Source organism: Schistocerca serialis, chromosome 6 (assembly GCF_023864345.2).
Source record: "Schistocerca serialis cubense isolate TAMUIC-IGC-003099 chromosome 6, iqSchSeri2.2, whole genome shotgun sequence".
NCBI classification, from domain to species: Eukaryota; Metazoa; Arthropoda; class Insecta; order Orthoptera; family Acrididae; genus Schistocerca; species Schistocerca serialis.
The window spans coordinates 553,928,375-553,940,711 of record NC_064643.1 but is presented as its reverse complement, the minus strand read 5'-3'; positions in this window follow the sequence as shown (position 1 = coordinate 553,940,711).

Genomic DNA, 12,337 nt, shown 5'->3' with positions numbered 1-12,337 from the left:
TTAGTTAGGTTTAAGTAGTTCTAAGTTCTAGGGGACTGATGACCTTAGAAGTTAAGTCCCATTGTGCTCAGTGCCATTTAAACCATTTTTTTGCTGAGTCCATGCCACGTCGAGTTACCGCACTACGCTGGCAATAGGAGGTCCGACACGATATTAGAGGGCATCCCATGACTTTTGTCACCTCAGTGTGAAATTACTCCGCCGGCCGCTGTGGAAGAGTGGTTCTAGGCGCTTCAGTCTGGAACCGCGCTGCTGCTACGGTCGCTGGTTCGAATCCTGCCTTGGGCATGGATGTGTGTGATGTTCTTAGGTTAGTTAGGTTTAAGTAGTTCTAAGTTCTAGGGGACTGATGACCTTAGAAGTTAAGTCCCATAGTGCTCAGTGCCATTTAAACCATTTTTTTGCTGAGTCCATGCCACGTCGAGTTACCGCACTACGCTGGCAATAGGAGGTCCGACACGATATTAGAGGGCATCCCATGACTTTTGTCACCTCAGTGTGAAATTACTCCGCCGGCCGCTGTGGCAGAGTGGTTCTAGGCGCTTCAGTCTGGAACCGCGCTGCTGCTACGGTTGCTGGTTCGAATCCTGCCTTGGGCATGGATGTGTTTGATGTTCTTAGGTTAGTTAGGTTTAAGTAGTTCTAAGGTCTAGGGGACTGATGACCTTAGAAGTTAAGTCCCATAGTGCTCAGTGCCATTTAAACCATTTTTTTGCTGAGTCCATGCCACGTCAAGTTACCGCACTACGCTGGCAATAGGAGGTCCGACACGATATTAGAGGGCATCCCATGACTTTTGTCACCTCAGTGTGAAATTACTCCGCCGGCCGTTGTGGCAGAGTGGTTCTAGGCGCTTCAGTCTGGAACCGCGCTGCTGCTACGGTCGCTGGTTCGAATCCTGCCTTGGGCATGCATGTGTGTGATGTTCTTAGGTTAGTTAGGTTTAAGTAGTTCTAAGTTCTAGGGGACTGATGACCTTAGAAGTTAAGTCCCATAGTGCTCAGTGCCATTTAAACCATTTTTTTGCTGAGTCCATGCCACGTCGAGTTACCGCACTACGCTGGCAATAGGAGGTCCAACACGAATTTAGAGGGCATCCCATGACTTTTGTCACCTCAGTGTGAAATTACTCCGCCGGCCGTTGTGGCAGAGTGGTTCTAGGCGCTTCAGTCTGGAACCGCGCTGCTGCTACGGTTGCTGGTTCGAATCCTGCCTTGGGCATGGATGTGTGTGATGTTCTTAGGTTAGTTAGGTTTAAGTAGTTCTAAGTTCTAGGGGACTGATGACCTTAGAAGTTAAGTCCCATAGTGCTCAGTGCCATTTAAACCATTTTTTTGCTGAGTCCATGCCTCATCGAGTTACCGCACTACGCTGGCAATAGGAGGTCCGACACGATATTAGAGGGCATCCCATGACTTTTGTCACCTCAGTGTGAAATTACTTCGCCGGCCGTTGTGGCAGAGTGGTTCTAGGCGCTTCAGTCTGGAACCGCGCTGCTGCTACGGTCGCTGGTTCGAATCCTACCTTGGGCATGGATGTGTGTGATGTTCTTAGGTTAGTTAGGTTTAAGTAGTTTTAAGTTCTAGTGGACTGATGACCTTAGAAGTTAAGTCCCATAGTGCTCAGTGCCATTTAAACCATTTCTTTTGCTGAGTACATGCCACGTCGAGTTACCGCACTACGCTGGCAATAGGAGGTCCGACACGATATTAGAGGGCATCCCATGACTTTTGTCACCTCAGTGTGAAATTACTCCGCCGGCCGTTGTGGCAGAGTGGTTCTAGGCGCTTCAGTCTGGAACCGCGCTGCTGCTACGGTCGCTGGTTCGAATCCTGCCTTGGGGATGGATGTGTGTGATGTTCTTAGGTTAGTTAGGTTTAAGTAGTTCTAAGTTCTAGGGGACTGATGACCTTAGAAGTTAAGTCCCATAGTGCTCAGTGCAATTTAAACCATTTTTTTGCTGAGTCCATGCCACGTCGAGTTACCGCACTACGCTGGCAATAGGTGGTCCGACACGATATTAGAGGGCATCCCATGACTTTTGTCACCTCAGTGTGAAATTACTCCGCCGGCCGCTGTGGAAGAGTGGTTCTAGGCGCTTCAGTCTGGAACCGCGCTGCTGCTACGGTCGCTGGTTCGAATCCTGCCTTGGGCATGGATGTGTGTGATGTTTTTAGGTTAGTTAGGTTTAAGTAGTTCTAAGTTCTAGGGGACTGATGACCTTAGAAGTGAAGTCCCATAGTGCTCAGTGCCATTTAAACCATTTTTTTGCTGAGTCCATGGCACGTCGAGTTACCGCACTACGCTGGCAATAGGAGGTCCGACACGATATTAGAGGGCATCCCATGACTTTTGTCACCTCAGTGTGAAATTACTCCGCCGGCCGATGTGGCAGAGTGGTTCTAGGCGCTTCAGTCTGGAACCGCGCTGCTGCTACGGTCGCTGGTTCGAATCCTGCCTTGGGCATGGATGTGTGTGATGTTCTTAGGTTAGTTAGGTTTAAGTAGTTCTAAGTTCTAGGGGACTGATGACCTTAGATGTTAAGTCCCATAGTGCTCAGTGCCATTGAAACCATTTTTTTGCTGAGTCCATGCCACGTCGAGTTACCGCACTACGCTGGCAATAGGAGGTCCGACACGATATTAGAGGGCATCCCATGACTTTTGTCACCTCAGTGTGAAATTACTCCACCGGCCGTTGTGGCAGAGTGGTTCTAGGCGCTTCAGTCTGGAACCGCGCTGCTGCTACGGTCGCTGGTTCGAATCCTGCCTTGGGCATGGATGTGTGTGATGTTCTTAGGTTAGTTAGGTTTAAGTAGTTCTAAGTTCTAGGGGACTGATGACCTTAGAAGTGAAGTCCCATAGTGCTCAGTGCCATTTAAACCATTTTTTTGCTGAGTCCATGCCACGTCGAGTTACCGCACTACGCTGGCAATAGGAGGTCCGACACGATATTAGAGGGCATCCCATGACTTTTGTCACCTCAGTGTGAAATTACTCCGCCGGCCGCTGTGGCAGAGTGGTTCTAGGCGCTTCAGTCTGGAACCGCGCTGCTGCTACGGTCGCTGGTTCGAATCCTGCCTTGGGCATGGATGTGTGTGATGTTCTTAGGTTGGTTAGGTTTAAGTAGTTCTAAGTTCTATGGGACTGATGACCTTAGAAGTTAAGTCCCATAGTGCTCAGTGCCATTTAAACCATTTTTTTGCTAAGCCCATGCCATGTCGAGTTACCGCTCTACGCTGGCAATAGGAGGTCCGACACGATATTAGAGGGCATCCCATGACTTTTGTCACCTCAGTGTGAAATTACTCCGCCGGCCGTTGTGGCAGAGTGGTTCTAGGCGCTTCAGTCTGGAACCGCGCTGCTGCTACGGTCGCTGGTTCGAATCCTGCCTTGGGCATGGATGTGTGTGATGTTCTTAGGTTAGTTCGGTTTAAGTAGTTCTAAGTTCTAGGGGACTGATGACTTTAGAAGTTAAGTCCCATAGTGCTCAGTGCCATTTAAACCATTTTTTTGCTGAGTCCATGCCACGTCGAGTTACCCCACTACGCTGGCAATAGGAGGTCCGACACGATATTAGAGGGCATCCCATGACTTTTGTCACCTCAGTGTGAAATTACTCCGCCGGCCGTTGTGGCAGAGTGGTTCTAGGCGCTTCAGTCTGGAACCGCGCTGCTGCTACGGTCGCTGGTTCGAATCCTGCCTTGGGCATGGATGTGTGTGATGTTCTTAGGTTAGTTAGGTTTAAGTAGTTCTAAGTTCTAGGGGACTGATGACCTTAGATGTTAAGTCCCATAGTGCTCAGTGCCATTTAAACCATTTTTTTGCTGAGTCCATGCCACGTCGAGTTACCGCTCTACGCTGGCAATAGGAGGTCCGACACGATATTAGAGGGCATCCCATGACTTTTGTCACCTCAGTGTGAAATTACTCCGCCGGCCGTTGTGGCAGAGTGGTTCTAGGCGCTTCAGTCTGGAACCGCGCTGCTGCTACGGTCGCTGGTTCGAATCCTGCCTTGGGCATGGATGTGTGTGATGTCCTTAGGTTAGTTAGGTTTAAGTAGTTCTAAGTTTTAGGGGACTGATGACCTTTGAAGTTAAGTCCCATAGTGCTCAGTGCCATTTAAACCATTTTTTTGCTGAGTCCACGCCACGTCGAGTTACCGCACTACGCTGGCAATAGGAGGTCCGACATGATATTAGAGGGCATCCCATGACTTTTGTCACCTCAGTGTGAAATTACTCCGCCGGCCGCTGTGGATGAGTGGTTCTAGGCCCTCCAGTCTGGAACCGCGCTGCTGCTACGGTCGCTGGTTCGAATCCTGCCTTGGGCATGGATGTGTGTGATGTTCTTAGGTTAGTTAGGTTTAAGTAGTTCTAAGTTCTAGGGGACTGATGACCTTAGATGTTAAGTCCCATAGTGCTCAGTGCCATTTAAACCATTTTTTTGCTGAGTCCATGCCACGTCGAGTTACCGCACTACGCTGGCAATAGGAGGTCCGACACGATATTAGAGGGCATCCCATGACTTTTGTCACCTCAGTGTGAAATTACTCCGATGGCCGTTGTGGCAGAGTGGTTCTAGGCGCTTCAGTCTGGAACCGCGCTGCTGCTACGGTCGCTGGTACGAATCCTGCCTTGGGCATGGATGTGTGTGATGTTCTTAGGTTAGTTAGGTTTAAGTAGTTCTAAGTTCTAGGGGACTGATGACCTTAGAATTTAAGTCCCATAGTGCTCAGTGCCATTTAAACCATTTTTTTGCTGAGTCCATGCCACGTCGAGTTACCGCACTACGCTGGCAATAGGAGGTCCGACACGATATTAGAGGGCATCCCATGACTTTTGTCACCTCAGTGTGAAATTACTCCGCCGGCCGCTGTGGAAGAGTGGTTCTAGGCACTTCAGTCTGGAACCGCGCTGCTGCTACGGTCGCTGGTTCGAATCCTGCCTTGGGCATGGATGTGTGTGATGTTCTTAGGTTAGTTAGGTTTAAGTAGTTCTAAGTTCTAGGGGACTGATGACCTTAGAAGTGAAGTCCCATAGTGCTCAGTGCCATTTAAACCATTTTTTTGCTGAGTCCATGCCACGTCGAGTTACCGCACTACGCTGGCAATAGGAGGTCCGACACGATATTAGAGGGCATCCCATGACTTTTGTCACCTCAGTGTGAAATTACTCCGCCGGCCGCTGTGGAAGAGTGGTTCTAGGCGCTTCAGTCTGGAACCGCGCTGCTGCTACGGTCGCTGGTTCGAATCCTGCCTTGGGCATGGATGTGTGTGATGTTCTTTGGTTAGTTAGGTTTAAGTAGTTCTAAGTTCTAGGGGACTGATGACCTTAGAAGTTAAGTCCCATAGTGCTCAGTGCCATTTAAACCATTTTTTTGCTGAGTCCATGCCACGTCGAGTTACCGCACTACGCTGGCAATAGGAGGTCCGACACGATATTAGAGGGCATCCAATGACTTTTGTCACCTCAGTGTGAACCTTCTGTTCTTTTCTCGGTTCAATAACGCAATATTTTGATGACTTCGCACTGGAAAAAGTGGGACGTAAGTACAGAAATATCGTTTAATTTTGTATCGACATGCTAAACATAAGACACTCTTTGACTGTGAGAGTTAAACGTTACATGCGAAGAAAATTCGCTAGTAAGTAAACTTTACAAAATTTACCATAAAAATAGCAGAAAATTGAAGGACAGGGTTAGAGTCATATGTAAATTGCTTTTTCACTTTTCTGGGAGGAATTTTTCTTCCTTTTTCGGGGTTCCGTACCTCAGTCGATCAAAACGGCACCCTTACTGAATCACTTGTGTTGTCCGTCTTGTCTGTCTATTCGACTGTTAACAACCCTTTTACTCAGGAACGCCTAGACATATTAAGTGGAAATTTGTTCCACATACCGATATCCATGACCCTTCGGCTGCGTAAAAATTTGAAAGTTCTAAGTCAATGTACACTACTGGCCGTTAAAATTGCTACACTACGAAGATGACGTGCTACAGACGCGAATTTAACCGACAGGAAGAAGACGCGGTGATATGCAAGTGATTAGCTTTTCAGAGCATTCACACAAGGTTGGCGCCAGTGGTGACACCTACAACGTGCTGACATGAGGAAAGTTTCCAACCGATTTCTCATACACAAAGAGCAGTTGACCGGCGTTACCCGGTGAAACGTTGTTGTGATGCCTTGTGTAAGGAGGAGAAATGCGTACCATCACGTTTCCGACTTTGATAAAGATCGGATTGTAGCCTATCGCGATTGCGGTTTATCGTATCGCGACATTGCTGCTCGCGTTGGTCGGGATCCAGTGACTGTTAGCAGAATATGGAATCGGTTGTTCAGGAGGGTAATACGGAACGCCGTACTGGATCCCAACAGCCTCGTATCACTAGCAGTCGAGATGACAGGCATCTTATCCGCATGGCTGTAACGGATCGTGCAGTCACGTCTCGATCCCTGAGACAACAGATGGGGACATTTGCAAGACAACAATCATCTGCACGAACAGTTCGACGACGTTTGCAGCAGCGTGGACTATCAGCTCGGAGACCATGGCTGCTGTTACCCTTGACGCTGCATCACAGACAGGAGCGCCTGCGATTGTGTACTCAACGGCGTACCTGGGTGCACGAATGGCAAAACGTCTTTTTTTTCGGATGAATCCAGTTTCTGTTTGCAGCATCATGATGGACGCAACCGTGTTTGGCGACATCACGGTGCACACACATTGGAAGCGTGTATTCGTCATAGCCATACTGGCATGCACGAACGCATGTTGCAGGTCCTGTACGGGCCTTTCTGGATACAGAAAATGTTCGACTGCTGCCCTGGCCAGCACATTATCCAGATCTCTCACCAATTGAAAATTCTGGTCAATGGTGGCTGAGCAACTGACTCGTCACAATGCGCCAGTCACTACTCTTGATGAACTGTGGAATCGTGTTGAAGACGCATCGGCAGCTGTACCTGTACATGCCATCCAAGCTCTGTTTGACTCAATGCCCAGGCGTATCAAGGCCGTTATTATGGCCAGTGGTGGTTGTTCCGAGTACTGATTTCTCAGGATCTATGCACCCAAATTTCGTGAAAATGTAATCACATGTCATTTCTAGTATAATATATTTGTCCAATGAATACCGGTTTATCACCTGCATTTCTTCTTGGTGTAGCAATTTTAATGGCCAGTAGTGTAATCAAAAGATACGGATATATAAGTCGCATAATTTGATACTCGCAAACTTACTCATCAAAACTTATAGGGTACTTCCCGTTGACCTGGAATCATGAAATTTGGCAAGAAGCAAGGTTTCGCAGTACAACTAAAGGAAAAAGAAATGCGCAAATCGTTAGTTTGTAATAAGGTCACTCGAAAAAAAATTTTTTCGTCATTTGTTATCTGACTGTCTGTCCGTCAGTCCGTTTGTTAAGATGCCATTTTCTCAGGAACGGTTGGGCATATCAAGTTGAAATTTATGTTATGTCACATACTAAAGTTTATGGTCTCTTGACGGTTTAATAAATGCAAGCTTGTGGTCAATGCAGTCAAAGATACGGCAATTTATGCCAGATATATTGATACTCTTAAACTCACTCATCATAACTTACAGGGTAATCCCCTTTTGGTTTAGAATCATGAAATTTGGCAAGAAGTGATGTTCACAGTACAGGCAAAGGTAAAAATCCAAAAATTGCTAATTTGTTGTTGTATCACACAAAAATACTTAGCTAAAAAACACTGTTTTTGACCTTGTTTCACAATTTTATTATTGATGTTATTGCACAGCCTAGGTTTCGGATTATAAGCCCATTTTCAAGTACGTTACTGATTCCCAAAGATGATGATGCACAGATAAACACGATGAGAAGGCGAAGATATCGTCTCGACTTCTTGAGGTATCGTTCCACAGCTTAATGTACAATTACGTCAATGACCATTTTTAACAAATTGCATACACTATTACACATTCAGCAGTTACACTACAATGACCGGACTAAAGTTATGCCTCAGCCAAGTGCTTTTTAACTAAGATGGACTGGGGCCCAAAGTTTTGCTTCGATCCTGGGGTTGTGATCTCGTCTAATACAGGTGAATAATTGAATTGAGTTTGCTCGTTTAATAATAGGTGTGGGGATATGTACATCTGTCTTTTAATTTCTAAAATTTCGAATTGGTTGTGTTTGGCCCCCTTTTCCTCTGTGTGTAGGACACATACATCTATTGTGTATTTGTGGTTATTGTTCAGGCTGAATCATGCTTCTTGTATCTCCAGCTTCTGTGGTGTTCTTTAAGCCTGGTACAGTGCAGCAAGACAGACACTCAGAGAATGTTATTTTATAAAGCCCACTTTTTGCGACAGCTGGTTGTTTGTCTTATGCGTTGAACAAGAAACTACCTATTGTCTGAGGGACATAGAAAAACAAAGAGAAATCCTTTTCCTTAAAGATGTTTCTTATGCTCTTTGATGTTTTCCCTATAAAACGTAATCTGGACAATTTCTTTTCCAGTTTGTCTGTGTTTTTCATTGAGGATTGTAGGGACCTGGCTTGCTTATTTATCTTTCCACCTAAAATTTTGTCAATGGTGTTGGGGTCAAATTAATTATTTATGGCTATTGTTTTTGCTGTGTTAAGTTCCTGGCCGAAGTCTTCTAGGGACTTAGGGATAGAAAGTAGACGGTGGATCATGTTTGTAGGTTGTAGGATGTTGGGAGGAAGTCGGGATGAATGTGTCAATGAAGGAATCGGGGAAGAGACAGGGAGGGCTGGCAGAGCTTGGTGGCGCCCCTGGGCGTGTGAGGCCTTGCTAGGGCAGGCGGCACCTGCTAGGGCTGTGCTACTGGTAAGCTGTGGAGTGTGGTTGCGGCCCGGCGGCTGGGCTCTTTTGTGCCGCCTCCGGATTTCGGCCGCTCTGATTTACGACCGCGGCCAGCGGCCAGCTGTGGCCATGTAGGGAGAACAATGTCCGGCTCGCCGCCCAACGCCTTACATGGCCAATGCCTGCCTGCCTCGTAGGCCGACTCGTCACTGGCTCTGTGTGTGTGTGTGTGTGTGTGTGTGTGTGTGTGTGTGTGTGTGTGTATGAGAGAGAGAGAGAGAGAGAGAGAGAGCTGGCGCCCTGACACCGTGGGACCACAACGTGTCGCAGCTTTCGCTCCGAAGAGCGACCTTCGCAGTACAAGGAAGGATGCATTGTAAGGGTTTAACGTGCCGTCGGCGACAAGGCCGTTAGAGGCGAAGCACGAGCTGGGATTGGGGTAAGGTGGGAAGGGAAATTTGTCGCAGATTTAGTGACTCAACACAGAAAACCCACACCGGGGTTTTGAACCGTCGTCCTCCCGATTACGAGTCTGTGGTATTTCAGGTAGTGATGGACAAAATCTAGAACATCAAGAAATCGATAACCAGATGGAATCGAATGCGCATTCGAGAACCGTGAATTTCTACGACTGTAGTCCTTCTGAATGCGGCGAGGACATTGGATAATGACGGGCAGGATCGAGAACTTCAAGGAATCGAATGGACATAAATGAGCAAGAATTTTTATGAGTAAATTCATCCTGAATGGAAGTCGATGTGAAACGTCCCCTTAGAAAACTTAATGAATTACTATGCAGATAAACCTCTTACATTATTTGATTTTCAAACAGCTGAGCAGAACTGAACGTACTCAGACATTTCGCTCTTTACCTATTCTGATCAAAACTAAACTGACACACAATATTTTTAGCTGAACGCAATCTGACTTTCAATAATCCCTACAAAAGAATGGCCCTGACTAACATTAACCTATACCTTTCACAAATCACTTACCTCATAAAAATCTTCATTACTCGAACTATTGCAATACAGCGAGCGCCACTACTGCCACCTAAATAAAAGATTCAAACTACTGAAGGCACTAACTACTAATAGGTATAGTTAGCAAATGAAAGATTTTGATAGAGAACCAACAATGTATTTACTTTAATAGTGTTCAAAAGTCATAATATATATATCAGTTCATGACACCCAGTCTTACAAATGTACTGTCTCTGATGGACACACGTCCAGATCATCCGCTCTCAAAATACCGCCATCTCTCTCCCCACATCCACCTCTGCTGGCGGCTCACCTCCAACTACGCAACGCTACGCGCTGTTAACAGCCAACTGCCCAACACTACAATAGCAAATTCCAACAATGCCACCCAGCCACAGACTGCACACAGCACAGCTAGTGATTTTCATACAGAGCACTACGTGACGGTGGCGTTACCAATATAAAAACCTAAACAGCCTACTTACAGATGGTATTAGGGTATTTATGGATCGAACTAAGTATTTCAAGGAATCGAGAACCGAATGAAAACGAATGCACGTTTCATAATTTCTATGGGTACAACCCTCCCGAATACGAGTACATGGTACTTCCTTTAGTCATGAGTAGAATCAAGAATTTCAAGAAATCGAGAACTCTGTTCATAAGAACCAAACTGAATCAAACCACAAAAGAGAACCGAGAATATTTACGAGTGTAGTCCGCTCCAATGCGAGTCCTGGGTAATTTGGGGAGTGATGAGCAGACCCGAGAAATTCAAGACATCGAGAACCCGTATTCTCGAGAGCCGAATGGAATCGAATACACATTCTGGAACAGAAAATTTCTGCGAGCATAAACGTACTGAAAGCAAGACCACGATGCTTCAGGTAGTGATGTGCAGAATCGAGAACTCCAAGGAACTGAGTACTTTGTTCTCGAGAACCAAGCTGAATCGAATTTACATACGAGAATTGAGAAATTTACAAGTACAGTCCTCTAGAATGTTATTCTGTGGCACTTTGGGTAGGTATGGGCAGAAGCGAGAACTTCGAGAAATCAAGAACTATGTCCTCGAGAACCAAATGTAATCGGATACATATGCGTGGAGTGAGCAGTCTAGCTGCAAGTGGCACTGAACACCTGTCGTGCAGCCGGCCCTACTGATACAGTTCTACAGATACCTCTCTAGCATGCCTGTGTTCAAAATATGGGCTTCCATGTCATCTGCTATGGTTCCAAAGCAGTAATTCCCAATTTGGGGATAATTACCGACAGAGGGGTAAAACGAAATTTTCTTATGGGTAAAAAAGGGGTTCAGTAGTATTTGGGTAAGGAGAAATCAAGACACATTCATAGAATCTGTCGACCTGGAAAAAGTGTACGATAATGTAAAATGAAAGTCTGAGAAAAATAGGTGTAAGGTACAGGGAGAGACGGAAAATATACAATATGTGCAAGAGTCAAGAGGGAATAATAGGAGTGGGCGACCAAGAACGAAGTGCTTGAATTAAAAAGAGTGTAATCAGGGATGTAGTCCGACACCCCTACTATTCAATCTGTATATAAAAGAAGCAATGGTGGTAATAAAAGAAAGATTTAGAAGCGGGATTAAAATTGAAGGTGAAAGGATATCAATGATACGATTCGCTGATGACATTTTTATCCTGTGTGAAATTGAAGAAGAATTACAAGATCTGCTGAATGGAATGAACAGCATAATGAGTACAGAATATGGGTTGAGAATAAATCGAGGAAAGAGGAAGGTAATGACAAGCAGCACAAATGAGAACAGCAAGGAACCTTACATCAGAATTGATGGTCACGCGTTAGGTGAGGTTAAGGAATTGTGCTAATTAGACAGCAAAATAACTGATGACGGACGGAGCAAGGAGGACGTCAAAAACAGACTGGCAGTGGAAAAGAAGGCATTCCTGGCCAAGAGAAGTCTACTAGTATCAAACATAGGCCTTAAGTAGGGAAAGAAATTTCTGAAAATGTACGTTTGGTGCACAGCATTGTATGGTAGTAAAACGTGCTTTGGGAAAACCGGAACAGAATGGACTCGAAGCATTTGAAATGTGGTGCTACAGATGAATGTTGAAAATTTGGTGGACTAATAGAGTAAGGAATGAAGAGATTCTGCACAGAATCAGAGACGAAAGGAATATGTGGAAAACACTGACAAGAAGAAGGGACAGGATGATAGGACATCTGTTAAGACATCAGGGAACAACTTCCATGGTATTAGAGGGAGCTGTAGAGGGCAAAAACTGTAGAAGAAGACAAAGTTTGGAATACATTCAGCAGATAATTGAGGATCTAGGTTGTAACTGCTGCTCTGAGGTGACAGTTGGCACAGGAGAGGAATTCGTGGCGGTCCGCATCAAACCAGCTAGAAGACTGACGATTCCCCCCTCCCCCCCGAAAAAAAAAGTTTTTGGATCTCGAAATTGAACTATTTTCAAAAGATCATTATTATTATCATCACTATTTCGTAAAACTCTAATACTGATTACATAAGTTACCAATAATTACAT